The sequence below is a fragment of the Geotrypetes seraphini genome, chromosome 10 (assembly GCF_902459505.1).
Source record: "Geotrypetes seraphini chromosome 10, aGeoSer1.1, whole genome shotgun sequence".
In the NCBI taxonomy this organism is placed as follows: Eukaryota; Metazoa; Chordata; class Amphibia; order Gymnophiona; family Dermophiidae; genus Geotrypetes; species Geotrypetes seraphini.
This window is the reverse complement of record NC_047093.1, coordinates 61,407,326-61,430,028: the sequence shown is the minus strand read 5'-3', so window position 1 is coordinate 61,430,028 and position 22,703 is coordinate 61,407,326. Positions and strand designations below refer to the sequence as shown.

General features: G+C 44.7%; 1 long non-coding RNA gene across 1 annotated transcript in view; it reads left to right on the top strand.

The window, feature by feature from the left end:
• Nucleotides 1–15,854, top strand: part of LOC117367363 — a 41,953-nt gene extending 26,099 nt beyond the window's left edge. The window contains exons 3-4 of the long non-coding RNA XR_004540755.1: nucleotides 5,654–5,794; nucleotides 15,366–15,854. This is a non-coding gene — a long non-coding RNA (uncharacterized LOC117367363). The remainder of the gene's footprint in view (nucleotides 1–5,653; nucleotides 5,795–15,365) is intronic.
• The last annotated feature ends 6,849 nt before the right edge of the window (nucleotides 15,855–22,703 follow it).

Here is a 22,703-nt window from a genome sequence, read left to right as displayed (position 1 = left end):
TATCTTCCCTGCTCTGTTCGGCCCCTCCCCCTTCTTTTACTGGCATTGTCGATCCGGCCTGCTCCTGACCCTCCCACCGCCGACAAACCTCGGGACTCCAGCCGCTTAGGCAGCACTTTAAACACGCTGCTTCGCGGCCTTCTACTGGCGATTTCCTCTGCCGCGTCTGTCTCCGATGATGTCATCAGAGACGCGGCAGAGGAAATCGGCAGAGAAGGGCGCGAAGCAGCGTGTTTATAGTGCTGCCTACGCCGCTGGAGCCGGGAGGCAACGGAGAGGGCAGGGGGTGCTAGCGGCCGGCAGCGGTGGAGAGCAGGGAAGGGCGCGCATGGCACTTGTCTTGCCTCGCGTGAGGCCGGTCTGTAAGCCGTGCATGCGCACTTCCTATGTGTGCTACAGCTCACAGAAAATGGACGCACGCATAGGAAGTGCGCATGCGCGGCTTACCATTTTATTATATTAGATAAAGATAGTACAACACACAGACACCAACTCTCCATCATGAAAATGTTATTTTTGCATTGGCCCAAATTATAATTGTTTTCATTCTTGTCCTCTGAAAAGTTCTTACCCTCCAATGCAATGAAACATTGCCTTTGTTTTGGCAGGTCTGCCTCAAAGTCCAATGAACTTTGCCTGGATTCTGATGAGCTTTGCTCTGTCTAAAACCTCAGGATTCAGGAACTAGAACTCATTAGGACAGATATGAGAAAACCAAGGCAAAGTGAAAGCCTCAGGTGCATTGAAAATGAGGTTGGCTTCTCATGGAAAATGAATAGCAAGCGTGTTGCCTACAAAACAAATTTGGCATTTTCTCCAGATGTATGGTCTTTGTGCAAAACGCCTGTAGTTTCCACCACTGGACAAAGGTTTTCTACACTGTTTGAACGGCTGCAGAAAGAATGGAAATCACTCAGTCTGTGCAATTTTTACCATGGCATAATTTTGCATGTTGTAAAAATACACACACTAATAATTGGCAAACCCTAGGACAGGGGTTTCAAACAAGTCCTCAAGCGGTTCAAACTGGGTGGGTGTTTAGGAAATTGGTCTCCTTATCTCAAGAAAGATATAGTGGCACTAGAAAAGGTTCAAAGAAGAGCAACCAAGATGGAACTCCTCTCGTATGAGGAAAGACTAAAATGGTTAGGGCTCTTCAGCTTGGAAAAGAGATGGCTGAGGGGAGAGATGACCGAAGTTTACAAAATCCTGAGTGGAGTAAAATGGATACAAGTGGATCGATATTTCACTCCGTCAAAAATTAGAAAGACCAGGGGACACTCGATGAAGTTACAGGGAAATACTTTTAAAACCGATAGAAGGAAATTTTTTCCAGTCAGAGAATAGTCAAGCTCTGGAACGCATTGCCAGAGGTTGTGGTAAGAATGGATAGCGTAGCTGGTTTTAAGAAAGGTTTGGACAATTTCCTGGAGGAAAAGTCCATAGTCTGTTATTGAGAAAGACATGGGACAAACCGTTGCTTGCCCTGGATCGGTAGCGTGGAATATTGCTACTCCTTGGGTTTTGGCCAGGTACTAGTGACCTAAATTGGTTACAGTGAGAATGGGCTACTGGGCTTGATGGACCATTGGTCTGACCCAGTAAAACTATTCTTATGTTCTTATATTCATATAATGGATATGTATGATATAGTTTTGCATGCCCACTGCCTCCATGGTATGCAAATTCTTCTCTTGCATATTTATTAGGGATACCCTGATAGAGTGATTGGTTTGCTGCCCTTGAGGGTGAGAGATTTGATGTTTCCTTCCATTGAAGATATACTGCTGATGTAGAAAGGCTAAGCCTATTACAACTTCACACTCTCATGATAAACATTTTTAAGTGAACAGTAAACCTACCAGGCCTTCTCTTGTCAAACCCAGATAAACAGAATGGGGCAACTAGTCTGTGAGTGAGTATCTTGCACTTTTTTGTGCAAAGGTCTGTACAGCCCTAAAGATGGATACACTATCTTAGTGAAAATAAAAGATGTGTATCTTGGTTGTGGCCAAATTAGGTTAAAAGGAAGCACAAGGAAAGTGAACCCACATCACAGCTAACTAACCAAAAATAGAGATGGGGAATCCATATAAAGGGCTATCAATGAATTTTATTAGAGGACCTCTTCACTCTATTGCTAGAAAAGATCATAAAAGTTGACATATTGCAATGATATGACCAAAACTAACCCATTTGGAGAAACTGCCCCAGTAAAAGCCATTTCACCCATTACACTGTTTCTATTGAGGTCACAAGTACCTTAGCAAGATTCCATGCTGCTTACTCCCAGGGATAAACAGTGGCTTTCCTCAGAACATATGTGACAATATTGGAGCTCTCAAGTATTGCTTTACCATCTCTGTCAGACAATGTTTACAATGCTATCTTTTATCATACAATGCCTGAGAGTGTGGCACAGTGGTTAGAGATGCAGCATCAGCACCCCGAGGTTGTAGGTTCAAGCCCGCCCTGCTCTTTCTGACCCTAGATGGATTGCCTGATCCCCCATTGCCCCAGGTACATTGGATAGATTGTGAGCCCACCAGGATAGACTGGAAAAAGTGCTTGAGTACCTGAATAAATTCATGTAAACCATTCTGAACTTCCCCTGGGAGAACAGTACGGAAAATTGGACAAATAAATATTGTCCTCCTGCTCTCATGCAGCTGTTCACCTTCTTAGGGGTTTATTTGCTTGCTCAAGGTTCTTGTGTTAGCCAGGAGAGGGTGGCGCACCACAATGAAACGTAACAAACAGGCATAGTGAAATGAGGCTCAGTCAGCTGTGCCTCTCTACACATTGTTTGCCTCCTCAGAGCTGCTCAAGGAGAATGTCAAAGCTTCCACTAGCAGTTGAACACCAGAGCCAGTCTTCCTTCAAATAGCAATCTCCCTCTTTCTTGGCTCTTTTCCTCCCTCTGTTGGTTCTGTTTATGCCTTTCCCCTTTTTAATTTGCTTTTAACCGGGGATTGAGTTATTATTATTTATTTATTTTTTTTTAGGAGTAACATACTGACATTTAAAATAACATTAAATAGACCAGTGGTTTTGGTTACTGGAAATCCCAGAAGATACAGGTGGTGGAGACAGGCGCTGTGTCTGATTTCAAGAAAGCCTGGGATAGGCACGTGGGATCTCTTAGAGAGAGGAAGAGAGAATGGTTACTGCGGTTGGGCAGACTGGATGGACTATTTGGCCTTTATCTGCCATCATGTTTCTATAACCATAAAGCTCTATGACATCACAATGCAAGTGTTAAGAGATTTAGCCAATAACAGTAATGCTCTAAGACCTCACAATGCAGGTATAAAGAGCCTTAGCCAATAGGGAGAGGAAGAGACAGTGGATGCTGTGGATGGGCAGACTAGATGAACCATTTGGCCTTTATCTGCCATCATGTTTCTATGAGTAACCCCTATTTCCTATTACTCCTTCCCAGAAACATATAAGAGCGCTTTATCCCAGAAGTATGCCATGGAGTCACTGGACTGTTTCTACACTAAATAGAAGCATTCAGTGAGCTGAGAAAGAAAGAAGGGTCCTGGAGGCAGCCACTCCAGAGAATGTGCCAGGTTGTACGTATGTTCATGTATGTTGTTAGAAGAATGACAAAAGCAGAAGCAGCTTCCACAAAAATCCACATCGCAGACACACACAACTACAAGGTCTGGACAGGCTGTTTACTGCTTTGACAGCTGCAGGTCCTGAGCAAACAGAATTATCTTGAGAAAGGCAGGATGACATTTTCCCAGGCCTGTGAGACGATTGGGAATCATATATAGAGTTTTTAGTCCACCTCATTAGGTGGGAAGCTCCCATAATTAGCTAGAAAATGAAGCAACACCACTCCCTTTCATAAACTCTGTACCCCCCCCCCCCCCCCGGACTGTTTCTTCAGCCTAAGTTTCAGTGAGTGGCAGAGACCTTTTAAATTCTTCTCTTTCTTTAGTGTACATCGCTTTGAAGTTTGATTAAGCGATCCATCAAATTTTAAATAAACTTGGAAACTTGCTTCTTTCCTAACTACAAAATGTCCTGCATAGTGTTGTTTTCCAGGTACAAATCCATGTAATACATTCTGATACTTTGCAACCCAGCTCTGAGAGCACACAGATAATGTGCCAGCAATGAGCCATGATATAGCTAAAGATTTTGCCATTCAGCAGATGCTATAATCAGGATGAGGGGGTCTTGATCTGATTAGCATCTGCCTGGAGACCAATCCCCGATCCTAGATTTTAGGTGGGATCTAGGATTCCATATGTTTTGGTCCATCCATAGTTGACCATTGTTGAAATAATGAAAATGTTTCACTAACACGTCCATGTAGCTTTATCTTTTTCAGCTCTTTGAACTCCCTCTACTTTTGGAGGTTTACAGTTATCATATGTGGAAATACATATAGATTCTCCATTGGGTCCTTTTTCAAATGCTTCTGTCTATGAATTTGTGAGAGAGAACTTTTAGCTATAGGAAAGTTCAGTGCCATTGATGTAGATCTGGGGTGTGGTGTGGTTAGAATACAAAAGAGTGTGTCCCAAGTTGATGTCACCAAGGTTGTGGACTAAAAGAGGGGTGGGACACCCCAAAAAGCACTGTGAAGCAACTTTAGGGGCCTGTGCCCTCAGTCAAGTGCTTTATCAAAGGGGGAAAAGATGAGTTTCTTTCTTTCCAGATGGAGAGAGGGCTTTTCTGTAGTTTACTTTTTGGAGATTCAGTGAAGGGGCATCCTAGAGCAGTGATTCCCAACCCTGTCCTGGAGGAACACCAGGCCAATCGGGTTTTCAGGCTAGCCCTAATGAATATGCATGAGAGAGATTTGCATATGATGGAAGTGATAGGCATGCAAATTTGCTTCATGCATATTCATTAGGGCTAGCCTGAAAACCCAATTGGCCTGGTGTTCCTCCAGGACAGGGTTGGGAACCACTGTCCTAGAGAATGGCTGTCCCTTTGTCAGATGGAACACAAATACATGTATCTGAGGAGGGTCACAAGTAAAGAATGACATGGGAACAAATTGTTCCCCGTCCCCAGAGGAACTCAATTTTCCCATCCCGTCTCCATGAGTTTTGTCGCTGTTCCATTCCTAAAAGCTCTGCCTTAACCGCACAAGCAAACACATGTGATTTCAAAGCGTTTGAGGCTTGCGCAGATGAGGACAGAGTTTGCAGGAATGGGGCAGGGACAGCAAAATGGGGATGGGACAGGAATGGGGATGGGACAGGAAAATGAGTTCCCATGGGGGATGGGGAAAATGTGTCCCTGTGTCATTCTCTAGTCACAAGGACAAGGATCCAGAACAGTCTATTTCATTGCATGCTCAAGAAAATAGAAGACTTTGGGCTGCATGGCTTGAAATTGGAGGTAACATGATGGAGGCCATTCTTAAAGGCATAAATATCATTCCTCTCCTGGTCTGGTGACATTGGTGATGTGTCACCAACTGCTTTGGGGAAAGAAGCATAGTTGCCTGTGAAAGTTAAAATAAAGAAAAGCGGTGGCTTCTTGTTCACTGTCCCTCCCTCCTTTGATTGTGTTATTTTTGTTCTTTCAGCAGTTGTTTGTATCTGTTAGATCCATGGTATATGCTTGTTAATTTTGATTATCTTATTGCACGTATGTTACTAGTTCTTCCTTATTGTCACAGCTGTGGAAGCACCCGAGCCAAAGAAATATCCTTGAAGCAGTTTGTACACAAGACAGATTTGCACTGAACTTGACTCAAGAACTTTGGGCCTAGAATAGGTACCTTGATGCTGTGGAAACACCTCGCTGGAGGGCAAGACAGGTATGCACTTTATAAACTTCTCTAAAGACTACAAAGGTTAGGGCTCTTTAGCATGAAACAGAGACAGCTGAGGGGAGATTTAATTAAAGTCTACAAACCCCTGAGTGGTGTAGAACGAGTACAAGTTGAATCAATTTTTTACTTTGTCAAAAATGACAAAGACTAGGAGACATTTAATGAAGTTACAGGGAACTACTTTTAAAACCAACTGGAGGAAATATGTTTTCACTCAGAGAATAATTAAGCTCTGGAGGTTGTGGTTAGAGTGGATAACGTAGCTGGTTTTAAGAAAGGTTTGGACAATTTCCTGAATGAAAAGTCCATAGTCTGTTACTGAGACAGACTTGAGGGAAGCCACTGCTTGCCCTGGATTGGTAGCATAGAATGCTGCTACTATTTGGGTTTTTACCAAGTACTAGTGACCTGGATTGGCCACTGTGAAGATGGGCTACTGTGTTAGATGGACCGTTGCTCCGACCCAGTAGGGCTATTCCTATATTCTTATGCCATGTTGAAATGAACAGCTAGAGGACAAAGTGGGCATGGATTAGAGCTGCCCTGCTGTTAAAAGCTAACTGCTAACAAGAAAGTGATTCACTGCATATCTTCAGAAGGAACAACTGCCCAGCTGTAAAGGAACTGCAGGTGGAGTATATGAAAATGGCAGTTGGATGTGGCTTGGGTGCTTCCTGAATTTTGTTCTGAGTATTATTGGTTAATAATAAAGTTGTGGCCTGTAAGACTCCACATACTTGTGTTAAATGCTAAATATGTGGAGTATGGAGAAATAAGTGATGTGCTAAGTGGATGTGCTGCCTGCCTGTGTTATTACAGTGCATGCGATTATCCGTGTGTTTGGTTGGAGTACACTGTATGTGGATATCTGTGTGCTTAGATAATATATCATGTGGATATCTACAGAGTTCCCCCGGTCGTTCACGGTCAGCGGTTCGTGGTCCCGGTCATTCGTGGTATTTTCCGGCCGCGAACCGCCGACCTTGAGAGAACAGCTGGAGAGGCAGGAGAGGGCAGCCAGAGCGTTGGCAAGTGATGGAAATCACTCGCTGTCTGCTCCAACCGCCTCTTCCTGTACTAAAGTCAGACCTCACCAATCAGGAGCTGCTTTGACACGCAGCTCCTGATTGGTAAGGCCCGACTTTAGTACAGGAAGAGGTGGTCGGAGCATACAGCGAGTGATTTCTTGTACTCGCCGGTGCACTGGCTGCCCTCTCTTGCCTCTCCCACTGCCCTCTCCAGTCTCCCCCACGAAACACCGTATTCACGGTTTTTCAAGATTTGCGGGGGTTCCTGGAACAGAACCCCTGTGAATATCAGGGGAGTAACATAGAAACATAGAAACTGACGGCAGAAAAGGGCCACGGCCTATCTAGTCTGCCCACACTAAAGACCCACCCCTACCTTCCTCTATGAAGAGAACCCACGTGCCAATCCCATTTTGTCTTACAATCTGGCACGCTGCTGGCCTCAATTACCTGTAGCGGAAGATTGTTCCTGCGATCAACCACCCTTTCAGTGAAGAAATATTTTCTGGTATCTCCATGAAATTTCCCACCCCTGAGTTTCAATGGATGCCCTCTTGTTGCCGTGGGACTCTTGAGAAAGAAGATATCTTCCTCCACTTCGATACGGCCCGTGACATATTTGAATGTCTCTATCATGTCTCCCCTCTCTCTGTGTTCCTCAAGTGAGTAGAGCTGCAGTTTATCCAGCCGTTCTTCATATGGGAGATCCCTGAGTCCCGAGACCATCCGGGTGGCCAAACGCTGAACCGACTCAACGCTCAGCACATCTTTGTGGTACTGTGGCCTCCAGGATTATACATTGTATTCCAGATGTGGTCTCACCATGGATCTGTACAACGGCATTATGACCTCGGGCTTACGGCTGACAAAACTTCTACGGATACAGCCGATGATTTGTCGAGCCTTGGACGAAGCTTTCTCCACTTGGTTGGCCGTCTTCATGTCTTCACTAATGATTATCCCCAAGTCCCGTTCTGCTACAGTCCTTGCTAGGGTCTCACCATCAAGGGTGTAAGACCTGCATGGATTTCTGCTGCCAAAGTGCATGACCTTGCATTTTTTGGCATTGAAACTTAGTTGCCAGGACCAATGCTCCAGGAGGAGTAGGTCATGCGTCATATTGTCGGGCACTGAGCTTTTATTAGGCACCGTGCTTTTGTCTGTTGTGCTCACGTCTACTATATTGCATAATTTGGCATCATCAGCGAATAACGTAATTTTACCTCGAAGCCCTTTAGCCAAGTCCCTAACGAAGATGTTGAATAGAATCGGTCCCAGGACCGAGCCCTGCGGCACACAGCTGATCACCTCCGCCGTTTCGGAGGGGGTGCCGTTCACCACCACCCTCTGAAGCCTACCACTAAGCCAATCCTTAACCCATTGAGTCAATGTGTCCCCTAATCCCATTGAACTGATCTTGCTCAACAACCTGCAGTGTGGGATGCTATCAAATGCCTTGCTGAAGTCCAAATACACGACGTCTAAGGACTCCCCGATATCCAGTCTCCTTGTTACCCAGTCGAAGAAGCCGATCAGATTGGATTGGCAGGACCTACCCTTAGTAAACCCATGTTGATGGGGATCCCATAGGTTCTCCTCGTTCAGGATCGTATCCAATTGGCGTTTGATTAGAGTTTCCACAAGCTTGCTCACTATCGATGTGAAACTCACCAGTCTATAGTTCGCAGCCTCCATCCTGCATCCTTTCTTGTGGAGTGGAATGACGTTAGCCATTTTCCAGTCCAACGGGACCCTTCCTGTACTCAGGGAAAGATTGAAGAGGGTGGACAATGGTTCTGCCAAGATGTCCCTTAGCTCCCTGAGCACCCTGGGGTGAAGCTTGTCTGGTCCCATAGCTTTGTTAACCTTGAGTTTTGATAGCTCGCTGTAGACACAGCTGAGTGTAAACTCGAAATCTCGAAACGGGTCTACCGAGCTTTCCCTTGCCTGCAGCTGAGGGCCGGGTCCCGGCTCCTCGCAAGTAAAGATGGAGCATAAGTATTCATTTAAAAGTCTGGCTTTATCGGAGTCCGATTCTCCATAGTTCCCGTCGGGTTTCCTAAGGTGTACTATCCCATCTGTGTTTCGTTTTCTGTCACTAATATACCTGAAGAAGGATTTATCGCCCTTCTTGATGTTCTTCACTAGATTCTCCTCCATTCGGAATTTGGCCTCTCTGACTGCTGTTTTGACGGCTTTTGACTTGGCCAGATAGTATTCCTTAGATTCCTGCCTCCCTGATTGTTTGTAGGAGATGAATGCTCTTTTCTTCTTTTTTATGAGGTCTGAGATCTCTGCAGAGAACCACTCTGGTTTATTGTTTCTTCGCTGTTTACTTACTGACTTAATATAGCGGTTGGTTGCTTCTTGTATGGTAGCTTTCAGAGTTGACCACATTTCCTCTACATTATCTGTTTCCGCTTGGTTTTGCAGCGCCTGTTGGATGAAATGTCCCATGTCTTCGAAGTTTGTGTCCTTGAAGTTGAGGACCTTGGTTAAAGTGTTTGATTTAGAGAAACCTTTCCTGAGGTTGAACCACACCATGTTATGGTCACTGGAGGCCAACGTGTCACCTACCGAGACCTCTCAGACACTATCTCCGTTGGTAAGTATTAGGTCCAGTATCGCCTGATCCCTAGTTGGCTCTAACACCATTTGGCTGAGTCTTGCTCCCTTTATGGAGGTCAAGAGCCTCCTGCTGCTGCCGGTCGCAGAGGAAAGTGTGTTCCAATCCGCGTCAGGCATGTTGAAGTCACCTAATAATACTGTGACCCCATGCAAGGTGATATCCTCTATGTCCTCGATTAGTTCCATATCCAGGCTTTCCTGTTGTCTTGGAGGTCTGTACACTATGCCAAGATATAGGCTTTTGTCCTTCCCCCTGGCCAAATTAACCCAAAGGGATTCCCTTGTGTACTTGACATCTGCAATACGGGTAACTTTAATGTCATCCTTAGAGTATAGTGCTACCCCTCCTCCCATTCTGCCCTCTCTATCCCGACGAAATAAGTTGTAACCTGGTATGGCCATGTCCCACCCATGGGAGTCTGTGAGCCAGGTCTCGGATATCGCCACCACATCTAGGTCGGCGTTCCTCATTTCTGTCTCTAATTCCAGAATTTTGTTACCCAAACTGTGGGCATTTACGTACATAGCCCTCCATGCCCTATGCTTGCTATGTACTGTATATGTTGTTTGGTTTATAGTGAATGCTGACATCTATGTGTCAGATGTATACTTCATGAGGATATCTATGTGTGTCTTGGTTTATAGTGGATGCGGATATCTATATGTTTGGTTTATACTGTATATGCTTGGTTTGTACTACATGTGGCTATCTATGGCCCCCTTATATCAAGCTGCATTAGGATTTTTTTTATCGCTAGCTGATGCAGTAAAAGCTCAGATGCTCATAGGAATTATATGAGTGCAGTGCTTTTATCGCGGCTTGATAAAAGGGGGTCTATATGTTGCTTGCAGTTTGGTTTTTGTTTTTTTTTTGCTGCAGTTCAGTATTTTTCTTTCCAGTTTCCTTGTTCTGAAATCTGTTCATGTACACAGAGAAGAAAAAGCAGAAGCTTTAGACTGTCTCATGTTGCCAGCAATTGGCTTTCCTCATTGTAAATATTGTGTTCGTTTATGACCTGCAATGTGATCATATAATTCCTATATTGCATCTCCATCACTGGGAGGAAAAATAACATACAGTGTGAGATCACATCTATCTAAGTTCATTGTCTCTGGCAAGCCCTTGATGAGTTTATAGCTCCAACTAAATACACCTCATTAAAACAATAGCACAGCTGGTCTTTTTGCTTTGCCATATCTTTCTCAGCTTGCCTACCCCTATTCCCACACATACACACACATATTAAAGCAAAAGTCTAAATTTGCAGATCACTGATATAGCCACTTGAAAATCTCACTCATATTTGCTGATTGACAAGGAGAGGGCTATAGAAACCTCAGTTCTTATTTAAACTCAGTTTACTTCATGTTGTGAGAATTTTCCCACTCTCTGAGTCCCTCACGCAAATTCTGAAAGTGCTCATAAAACCCGAAGCCTTGTTCCTAACAGGTGTTTATGAAATGACAGCTGAAGCAGGGAACTGCCTCATCTCAAAAGTTTGTATAACGCAATATTTTGGTTAATTATTACGCTGGCCAGGTAAGAGTTATGAAAAACACAAGAGGCGATCTTGCGAGCTTGAATTTAATAAACTGCATACTATCACACTGGTTCATCTGCTTCATGTTTTGCAATCAATTTTTAGGGGAACATGTGATGGAATCTCCTTTTAGCTCTAAACCTTGATGCAGCGTTAGGGTGAAACATAGGCATGGTGCTTGGATTTAATAAATCACATTCTTCCACATTGGTTGGTCTGCTTCAGGTAGGAGTTATTACTGCTCAGTGCCCTTATGGCTATTACAACTCTTAACATACGTAGAATATGATGCTAGGAAAGGACTCTGAAGTCCATCCGATGTGTTCTTTACCCTACTGAGTCTCTGCGTTCTTTTGAGTTCTTCACAACTAAGGGCCTTGAGAGCCTGTTCCAGGTAGTCATGATTTCATATAGAGTTCATGTTAAACATGGAAATGAAATCTGTCTTTCCACCAAAGATGCCATAGTGGGGGAGAGTTTATACATATTTAGATCGAGTTTATAACTCACATGACTAATATAATACAAATCCTTTCTGTGAGGAACTATTTTCTAATATAACTCCTATGCACACGAAAGTCTTAAAGAAATAATTTCTAGGCTACTGGCGTATTCATTCTCTCAGTGGGCGTCACTGTACGATTGCTCATTCCAAAGATTAAACTCAAAGACATTCTATGATCTGACACAATCTTTCAAATGTCTTGAATTTTCTGCAGATTCCTTCTATTGGCTCAATGGAAGAATTATCTGGAGAAGCTGTATATGACCTTTCAATTTCACACAGGTCTCTTTATCCTTCGCCATAACTGTGTTGCTGAGAGGGGTAACTGCTCAGGCTGTAAAACCCCTTGAGTGTGGAAAAACTGACTGCAATGTTGAAACATTGCAGCTCGGAGCATATTTCTTCTTAAAGGTGGCACATAAACCTTAATAAATAACTAAGGCCCCCATTTAACAAAGTCGCACAGCTGAGTGCCATGCAGCAAATGCTCCGACACCCATGCAAATCCTATGGGCGTCGAAGCATTTACCGCGCCGGCCTGCACTGCTGGCTTTTGTAAAAGAGGGGGGAAACAAATAATAAAAAAGAAAGAATACTGGAGCTCACTGATCAGAATGGAAGGAAAACGGATCGACTGTAGAGAATGATACAGGGATACAATTTGTCCCTGTCCCCGCAGATAACAACGGGAAACCATCCTGTGTCATTCTTTAGTGTCTAGCTCAACCTCAGTCCTTCTGCGCCAGCATTCTTCAAGGCAAGGCTTGAGGGTCAGTGGCTGTGTCCATTCATACTCTGATTCTTATGCGAGCCAAGTTTAGGATAATGAAGCCATTGTGACATCACTGATGTGATTGGCTCTTAGGCATTGATGAAATGAGGCATTATGACATCACAATATCTGCTCTGGATACCAGAGACTGTCATTCTTTCATGTCTATCTCAGCCTCAGTCTTTCGGACACCATTATTCTATGCAAGGCTTGAGGGTCAGTGGCTACGCCCATTCGTACTCTGATTCTTCCTTCTCTCCTTAAATAATAACATGGGGTTGATTTCCCGCGGTTAACCGTGGGGACGGGCACAAATTTTGACCCGTGTCATTCAGGGCACTGTTTCCTCTGAGTGGGAGTCCTCCACCTGCACTGCTGCGAGTAGGGGGTGGTGCTTCAATACAGTATTATGTTTTCAGTGGTTTAAGGGCAAGCAAGTTCCTTGGGGTCCTGCAGAGCTTGCCTGCCCTTCACTATTGAAAATATGTTAGTGAAACAGCATTGCCCACAGGATTGTAGGTGGAGGACAACTGCTTAGCTTAGAGGGAACAATGGGTCAGGATAAGAGTGTTGGGGTGCAGTGGCGTAGCAAGTGCGAGAGGCGCCCTGGGCAGTGGCTCCCCTCCCCTGCCCCCTCCCCGCTCATTCCCTGCCCCCTCCTACTGCGCACGCCCCCACTCTTCCCTGTACCTCCTTAACGTTTCCAGCGTGATCAGCATCCTCAACTTGCTGCCCGCGTCGCCTATCGGCTTTCCCTCTGATATCACTTCCTAGGTGTGGGTCCAGGAAGTGGCATCAGAGGAAGAGCCGAAGCTAGCGCGACAGCAGGTTGGGATTTCTGTTCGTGCCGGGAACATTCCAGAGGTATGGGGGAAGGGAAAGGGAACATTCGTGCAGCAGTGGGGGTGGGGGATGGGGAAGGAGCAGGGGGGGGGTCAGAGAGGAAAATGAGTGTTGGCACCCTTACAAAGATGGCGTGTGGGGTGGACCGCCCCTTGCCCCCCTTACTACACCACTGTTGGGGTGCAAATCTGCTTGCCTGCTCTGGTGGCTAACATGCTTAGTTGTGGCTCTAGCTACAATAATATCCATCATGTAATCCCTTGTTCTGACATCCTGTCTCAGGGATTGAAACAAATTGCGCTTCAGCATTTTTCTGTTCTCATTCAATCTATTGTCCTCTCACGGTTAGACTATTGCAATTCTATTTATCTAAGTTTAACCAAGAATAGCCTGCAGAGACTTCAGTTGATTCAAAATACTGCAGTTAGGTTGATTTTTGGTAAAGATAAATTTGAGCACATATCTCCGTTGCTGGCTAAACTTCACTGGCTTCCGATACTCTCCAGAATATATTTTAAATGTGTCTGTTTAACCTTTAAGATCTTATTTGGCATTTTCCCTTTACTCATTCCTTTGTCTGGTTAGAGCTATGCAAAAACTTAAATTGTCTTTCCCTTCTCTGAAAGGTGTATAGTCTCTACTGGCAAATGGGGAAATCTTTTAAATTTAAAATAACTGAATTATGGAACGATATCCCTCTATGGTTGAGAGAGTTAGATTCTCTTCAATCTTTCTGTAAAATTAAAAAATCTGGCTATTTTCGAAATTGTAAGTCTTTAGTTTATAGTTTCTTTTCTAACTCTTCTATTTTATTTACTGTAAACCAAGTCGAGCTTTATTTTATAGAGATGACGCGGTCTATAAACTCAAGTCTTAGTTTAGTTTAGTTCAGGGACTATGGCATATAGAAGAACCCGATTCACTAATGAAAATAACCCTCTAATCTACATCCATTTTGTCTTCTGCCATTCTTCCACAATGAAAAAGAGCTGAACTCACAGATGAGTCAAAAGAAAATAGGTTGCTTTCAGTAGAGAGATTCTTGGGTTTTACTGAATTAATCAGTAATGTTTTCCTTATCACTTTGCAGTGCCCAAGGAGATTAAAAATATCGTGCGTTCTTTAGGTCTACACACCATTTTGCTTCAAGACACACCACAGTATGTAGTAGAAGTCTGTACGGGAATGGTGATAGTGAGAATCCCGTGGTAACCATGGGTCTCCTTCAGGGTTCCCCTCTAGGTCTATGGGACTCCCATGGGGATCCCCCCAGGTCTACAGGACTTCTGCGGGGATCCCCCCCAGCTCACAGGACTCCCATGGGGATGGAACTGGGGTTCCTGAGGCCTGGAAAGAGAATTAGTAGAAGATAGACAAAAGCAGAAACTAAAAACAAAATGTCCTACCAGCTACAGCATGGGAGATGTTCATTTTGAGGGGGGCTAAGCTCAAAGTGGGAGACGCAGCCTTCTCTCATGGTTATGCCAGCAATTGTATTTAGTACAAAATGAAGTACTTGCTGAGTTTGTTTTGGGTTTCCAGTTCAGTTTTGGCACATTTTTCTTGTGCGACCATTGTCCTGAAAAGCGCCTCTCTCAGTTCTGCTTTAAATGATTTTGATGCTGTATTGTTTGATTCTTTACGCATTGCTGCATTAAAAACCATTTGTGGATCTTGGAAGGACATCTCACAAGTTACCTATGCCAGATGGTGGAACCAGATTTGTTTGCTCTATAGATATGAGCTTTATATTGCCCCAAAATCCAACTCTTTTACTTCTTTTAACAAGAAATGGTTGACCCTACAGTCATATGACCTAATGTCTATTCTAATTCTTTCCGATGATTTATGCATCTCTTATTTCTGTTCATTGTTATTTGTTTATATTGTATTTTATTGTTGGTTTAAATAAACTAAGACTTTGAAAAAAATCAAAACTCAGAAGTAATTGCTGTTTTTTATGAGGACAAGTATCTTTTATGGGGGGGGGAAAGGCGGGGGCAGAGGAGATTCCTCATGGGGATGGGCGGGGACAAAGGGGATTCTGGCAGGAACAGGTGTAGACAGGTGGGATACTGGTGGGGACAGGTGGGGAAGGGCGGGATCTCTGCTCCCATGCAACTCTCTAGTATATAGCGGCAGGAAGGCACAGTTTCAAGTGAACGTTTTTTGCTGGAGCTTTTTGTATTTTTTACCGGATTGCAAAGGCCAGTTTTAATGTGTTGCTTTATTTTCACAGACACAGCACATTGAGATTCCCTGAAGAAGCGGTTGGCGAAACGGGTCCCCGTTGGGATCTTTAAAGTTAAGTGCTGGCTATTTTGACTTGTGTATTTAATATAATAGTTAAAGAACTGAATGGAGTTGTTTTGGCCAGTGAATGGTTCATTTGGCAGTGTGAATTGATCACTGCAGTAGATGACAGACTTCTGAGGCCTTTTTTCCTCCAGTTATAAAATTGCTTGGTATTTTTAATCTCCCTGGTCACTTCTAAGTTTAACTTATCATTGGGAGATTTCTCTGTTCTTTGATGTTTTGGGATTCCTCATCACTTTAACATTCCATAGTGGGTCTCCCCTAATAAACAAAATAACACAATGAACCTATTTTGGAGTTCTTTCTTTTATTTTATACATTGTAAACCACTCAGAAGGCTCACCGATGGTATATTAAATTGTAAAAAAAACCTGGGTTGAAACTTGTGGTAGGCAATGTTCACATTAACAGAAGGAAATGAGACCTAGAAATATAATTTTAAAAGGAAAGGAAGCAATGGAGCCTGGAATAGGTAAGTTGATATTCTGGAGAATCCAGCCTCCTACTGTAAAACCTTCCATATCTAACACTAGACAATAAGAAACATAGAAACATAGAAAGATGACGGCAGATAAGGGCTACAGCCCATCAAGTCTGCCCACACTATTGACCCACCCTCTTAAGTCTACTGACCCCCTAAAGTATAATTGTAATTATACTGTCACTCTACTGACCAGCTCATTCAAGTACATACCCTAGTGACCCTATCCCTTGGCATGACCCTCGTAGGGATCCCACATAGGTATCCCATTTGTTCTTGAAGTCTGGGATGCTGCGTGCCTCGATCACCTGCACTGGAAGCTTGTTCCAATGCTCAATCACTCTCTCCGTGAAGAAGTACTTCCTGGCGTCTCCACGAAACTTCCCTCCCCTGAGTTTGAGCGGATGTCCTCTTGTGGTCGAGGGTCCCCTGAGAAGAAAGATGCACAGAGACTTTGGTTTCATGTATGTATGTATCTTATTTATTTGAAAAACTTATATTCTGTTCTATCAACATTTCTAGGTGGATTCCAATAAACATACATAATTGATAACAAACAAATACCTTAAAACAGCAATTACTTAATTAACTTCAAAACACTTGCCCCCTCCTTTATAAAGCCGCGTTAGTGTTTCTAGTGCCAACCGCCGCGGTAACAGCACCGACACTCATAGAATTTCTATGAGCATCCAAGCTGTTACCGCTGTGGCCGGTGCTAAAAATGCTGGTGTGGCTTTATCAAGGAGGGGCTTAATTCAAACATATACAGTATACCCCCGTGCATTCTCGGTTCGTGAATCTCAGACTCAGTCTTTCGCTTTATTTTCCGACCGCCTCTTCCGGGAACTAAAGTCAGGCTGCACCAATCAGGAGCTGCTTGGACACGCCAGATAGCGTGTCAAAGCTGTTCCTGATTGGTATAGCCTGACTTTAGTTCCCGGAAGAGGCGGTCAGAAAATACTAAGAATGATCCCGCACCCGATTTTCAGCACCCGCCGCCACCCCAGCTGCCCTCACCAGCCTCTGATCTGCTCCTAAACTGCATTTGCGGTTTTTCCTAATTCGCGGGTGTTCCTGGAATGGAACCCCCGTGAATATCAGGGGAGTAATGTATAGGAAATCAGCATTGATATACCTCCCTAAACAAAAATGTTTTCAACAAAATCTTGAAACAGTCAACATCACCAAGCCCTCGCAGTTGCTCAGGTAATTGTTTCTGTACCTGTGGTCTACGCACATAGAATACAGATTTCATACATGAACAGATGGAACTACCAGGGCATTACTGTTAAGGAACGTAAGTTCCGTGTTGGTCGATAAAAACAAAGGCTGGAATCCTTCGAGCTAATTCAAGCATAAGAGAAATTTATATTCCAGTTCTGGTGCTGTAATTTTTTACAAAGGGCACACTTATTTACATGTGTACAATAAACAAAATGATCTTTCCATCAACTATTCACCTAACTCCTATGATGGATAGATTACAAAGAAATATATATTGATACAAGATCATAAGAATATAAGAATTGCCGCTGCTGAGTTAGACCGGTGGTCCATCATGCCCAGCAGTCTGCTCACAAGGCAGCCCTCTGGTCAAAGACCAGCGCCCTAATTGAGTCTAGCCCTACCTGTGTACCTTCTGGTTCAGCAGGAACTTGTCTAACTTTGTCTTGAATCCCTGGAGGGTGTTTTCCCCTATGACAGACTCCGGAAGAGCATTCCAGTTTTCTACCACTCTCTGGGTGAAGAAGAACTTCCTTATGTTTGTACGGAATCTATCCCCTTTCAATTTTAGAGAGTGCCCTCTTGATCTCCCTACCTTGGAGAGGGTGAACAACCTGTTCTTAACTATCAAGTCTATCCCCTTCAGTACCTTGAATGTTTCGATCATGTCTCCTCTAAATCTCCTCTGTTCGAGAGAGAAGAGGCCCAGTTTCTCTAATCTTTCGCTGTACGACAACTCCTCCAGTTCCTTAACCATCTTAGTCGCTCTTCTCTGGACCCTTTCGAGTAGTACCATTTCCTTCTTCATGTACCAGTGCTGGACGCAGTACTCCAACTGAGGGCAAACCATAGTCCGGTACAACAGCATGATAACCTTTTCTGAACTGTTCGTGATCCCCTTCTTTATCATTCCTAGCATTCTGTTTGCCCTTTTCGCCGCCGCCACACATTGCGTGGACGGCTTCATTGACTTATCGATCAGAACTCCCAAGTGTCGTTCCTGGGAGGTCTCTCCAAGTACCACCCCGGACATCTTGTATTTGTGGTCATTGATTTTATTCTATTAATATGCTTTTATTTTTTGTTCCCTTATGTACCTTTCCTTTTTTGTTCTACTTTCCTATATTAAATTGTATTTCATTATCCCTTTTTTACCTTATGTTATGAATTTGATGAGTTAATTATTAACCTATTGTATTGTCTTAAGTTTGTATTGTATTGTTCCCCTTTGAATGTATTTTAAATTGTTCAACGCTTAGAACTATGATTAAGTGATTAATCAAAAGAATTACCGTATTTTCGCGGATATAACGCGCACCTGTGTAAAACGCGCACAGGGGTATAGCGCGCAGAAATCACGATGATATGTACCAAAACTTTTCTATACCGCGCTCAGGCATATAACGCGCATGATGCCCGACGCTCCTTTCGCCCGCCCTGACTTTCCGTGCGCTGTCCCGACTCTCCGTTCACCCCCCCTGACTTCCGTGCACTGTCCCCCCTTGAAGTCCTGTCCCCCCTTGAAGGTCTGTCCCCATCCTGAAAGCCTGATGCCCCCCCCCCGACGTCCGATACATCCCCCCCCCCCCGGCAGGACCACTCGCACCCTCACCCCGAAGGACCGCCGACTCCCCAACAATATCGGGCCAGGAGGGAGCCCAAACCCTCCTGGCCACGGCGACCCCCTAACCCCACCCCGCACTACATTACGGGCAGGAGGGATCCCAGGCCCTCCTGCCCTCGACGCAAACCCCCCTCCCCCCCCAACGACCGCCCCCCCCAAGAACCTCCGCCCGTCCCCCAGCCGACCTGTGACCCCCCTGGCCGACCCCCACCCCCCTTCCCCGTACCTTTGGAAGTTGGCCGGACAGACGGGAGCCAAACCCGCCTGTCCGGCAGGCAGCCAACGAAGGAATGAGGCCGGATTGGCCCATCCGTCCTAAAGCTCCGCCTACTGGTGGGGCCTAAGGCGCGTGGGCCAATCAGAATAGGCCCTGGAGCCTTAGGTCCCACCTGGGGGCGCGGCCTGAGGCACATGGGCCAAACCCGACCATGTGTCTCAGGCCGCGCCCCCAGGTGGGACCTAAGGCTCCAGGGCCTATTCTGATTGGCCCACGCGCCTTAGGCCCCACCAGTAGGCGGAGCTTTAGGACGGATGGGCCAATCCGGCCTCATTCCTTCGTTGGCTGCCTGCCGGACAGGCGGGTTTGGCTCCCGTCTGTCCGGCCAACTTCCAAAGGTACGGGGAAGGGGGGTGGGGGGGTCGTGGGGGTCGGCCAGGGGGGTCGCGGGTCGGCTGGGGGGGCGGTCGGGGGTGCTTGGGGGGGGGCGGTCGTGGGAGGGAGGGGGGTTTGCGTCGAGGGCAGGAGGGCCTGGGATCCCTCCTGCCCGTAATGTAGTGCGGGGTGGGGGTAGGGGGTCGCCGTGGCCAGGAGGGTTTGGGCTCCCTCCTGGCCCGATATTGTCGGGAAGTCGGCGGTCCTTCGGGGGGGGGGGGGGGGATGTATCGGACGTCGGGGAGTCGGCCGGGCAAGAGGGCTTGGGCTCCCTCTTGCTCCGATCGTGGATGCGGGTGCGGGTGGGAGCGCGTGCGAGCGGTCGTTCGGGGTGGGGGTGCGAGCGGTCCTGCTGGGGGGGTGAATCGGGCGTCGGGCGGGGTGGGAACTATGTTTAAAAACTTTTCTATACCGCGCTCAGGCATATAACGCGCGAGGGGTATGCACGGTAGGTAAAATCGCGTATAACGCGCGCGTTATATCCGCGAAAATACGGTAATAAACTTGAAACTTGAGATTTTGTTACCTACATGCATCACTTTACACTTATCCACATTGAACCTCATCTGCCATGTGTTGTGTTAGGACAAAAAATTGTATTGTAAAATCTTGTAATGTAACTGTGACAAATTTAACCTGTAAACTGTATATTACAGATATTGGTATTAGATCCCTAGTATGTGTCTAGTTAGGATAAAAACTTGTACCAGAAACCCCCCAAAAACCTTGTACTCTGTGGCATATTGTAACCTGTTAACTGTATATTATGTATGTTAACCTGTAACCTGTACTGAGCTCTTGGGGAAGATGGGCTAGAAAATTCACTAATTAACTCCCCCCACCCCCCTGTTTCACAAAACTGCGATAGCAGTTATTAGCACAGGCCGGCACATTGAATGCTCTGCACTGCTCCCGACACTCATAGGAACTCTGAGTGTCGGAAGCAGCGCAGAGCATTGAATGCATTGGCCTGAGCTAAGAACCGCTTTTGTAAAACAGGGTAACTAACTAACTCCCCCTTTTACAAAACCATAGCACGGTTTTTAGCACCAGCCAAGATGGTAACAGCTCTGACGCTCATAGGAATTCTATGAGCGTTGAAGCTGTTACCGCTTTGGCTGGTGCTAAAACCCATACTACCGTTTTGTAAAAGGGGGGGGGGGGGTGTAAATCAATCAATCAATATACATATATTTTAAGGAGTTCTGGCTCACTTCAATTTTTCCGCAAATCTTTAAAACCCACTTTATTTGCTAAACACTTCGAAAATTAACCTTTTCAAAGTCAGTCTTATTTTTCTTTTATGGTCTTCCATATGTTAACTTAACTATTGTATACCGAGTCAAGCTTTCCTTGAATGATGGCTCGGTATATAAAGCCAAGCCCTAGATTAGATTAGATTAGATTAGATATGCCTTTTTTATTAATTCAAATGAAAGTTCTCATTGTTGCTGTTGTGCTTTTGGCATAAATCCCATTTTTGTAGCCATTATAAACCAAGCTGTCCATAAAGAAAAAAGGGTTCATTAAAAAAATTATTTCCAAAATATAATTCTGCTTAACTGCCAGCAGCTTCTTGGGGTGTCAAAAGGCAGCTGTAGTCAAAGGAAAGCAAGAGGTTCTGACAGCTACGCAAAGTCAACGGTACCATCAGGGCCAACTTTTACACTTTGGTACATTTGCAAAATCATTTTAGTAGGGGTGGAATAAGGATGATCAAAACTGTCAAGTTTAATTATTAAAATTTTGTAGTAGAGGAGCTTACAGGAGGGGGGATGTGCGGTTAGGGGTATGCAAGGCTAAAAGTTCACTTAGGGTACCTGATACCCTTTCACTAGACCTGCCTAAATGCAAATTTATTTTGCCCCAAAGACATATATCTTTAAATGTGCTGCCTAGGATCATCTTCAGCTCTTTTTAAGTCTCATGGGAACCTGACACACCTTGAACACAGTTTCAGAAACTTATCCCCCTAAGACTGGGAGTATACAGCAAGCAAAAAAAAAAAAAAAATCCACTAATAAACAAAATTTTAAATACAATCTGCTCCTACTAAACTCATTTCATGTTCCACAAAGACTTTGTATTCCACCTTCTTCCTGGCACTCAAAACAATATCCAAATGGCCCCAGAGGGATACTGGAGGGGGGGAGGGGGTAGCAAAGGAAGGTTTTATACTATGTAGACATATATTTGCAGTGCTGAAGGGTATAGAGGTCTGATTAAAGGTATGAATTGACCCCTGGATGGCTTCTGTCTTTTTATATGAGCTGAAAAGTACAGTAAGTCACAGATCAAATCCTTCTCACACTCGTATGCCTTGTGACCTAGGTAAGTCACTTCACCTTCCATTTCATCAGAAACCCAGTTGGATAGGGAAATAACCTGTGTACCTGATTATAACTTACCTTGAGCTCAGATTTAGAAAATCCAAATTCATGTATATCCTGTAAAGGAAAAGAGTGCAGAATAGGGGGTCTTTGTGTGTACATATCATCCCTGTGTATCCTGTCAGTGTGCGTATCCTGTTACCAAAGATATGATATCACCAAAATGTTTCACATCTCCCAGAGTGAACTGTTTGCTAAAATTCTACTTAAGCCAAGTCTAACACACAAACGGCTGGTTTTGTGCCTCCTGACTGCTGTTATCACTTATAGATAATTTCTGGCTATCTTAAGATATACAGTGAGAACCTCCTGGGCAAATGCTCACAGGGTCTCAGCAGGACTGTGCTGGTCTTTCTGTTAGGGAGATGTTTCTCAGTTTCTGATTTAATTTCTCTGGTGCAGCTCCTGCTTGTTTGGGTGTAAACCTGAGACAAGCAGTCCAGAAGTGCTAGTGACTTCAATCCTGCAGCCTCTTCTGAACACTGTGGATGAGGGGAGGGTGAACAATTTTCAGATCTTGCTTGAGTGGCAGGTATAGTACAGACATTAAAACACTTCAGTGGTATAAAACTCACACAAGAGGTTAAAAGTTCTATCACTAGAAAAATAAAGTTCTAGAAAAGAGAGCGTACCATCATAAAGTATTCCTTCACAGTGAGGATGGCTGATGCATTGATGGAGGTTGAAACAGAAGCAGATCAAAATGGGTTGGAATACACACTTAAAAGAAATGAAGGGGGACTGTGGCACTGCACCAGGATATAAATTGGACATAAACCATATGATCCTTATTCACTATCTTTTTCTCTTGTTTCCATGAATGAAGCAAGATTCTAGAACCTTGATGTATGACAAGTGCTCAGGTCATCACAGAGGACCTCCTGGTCCTG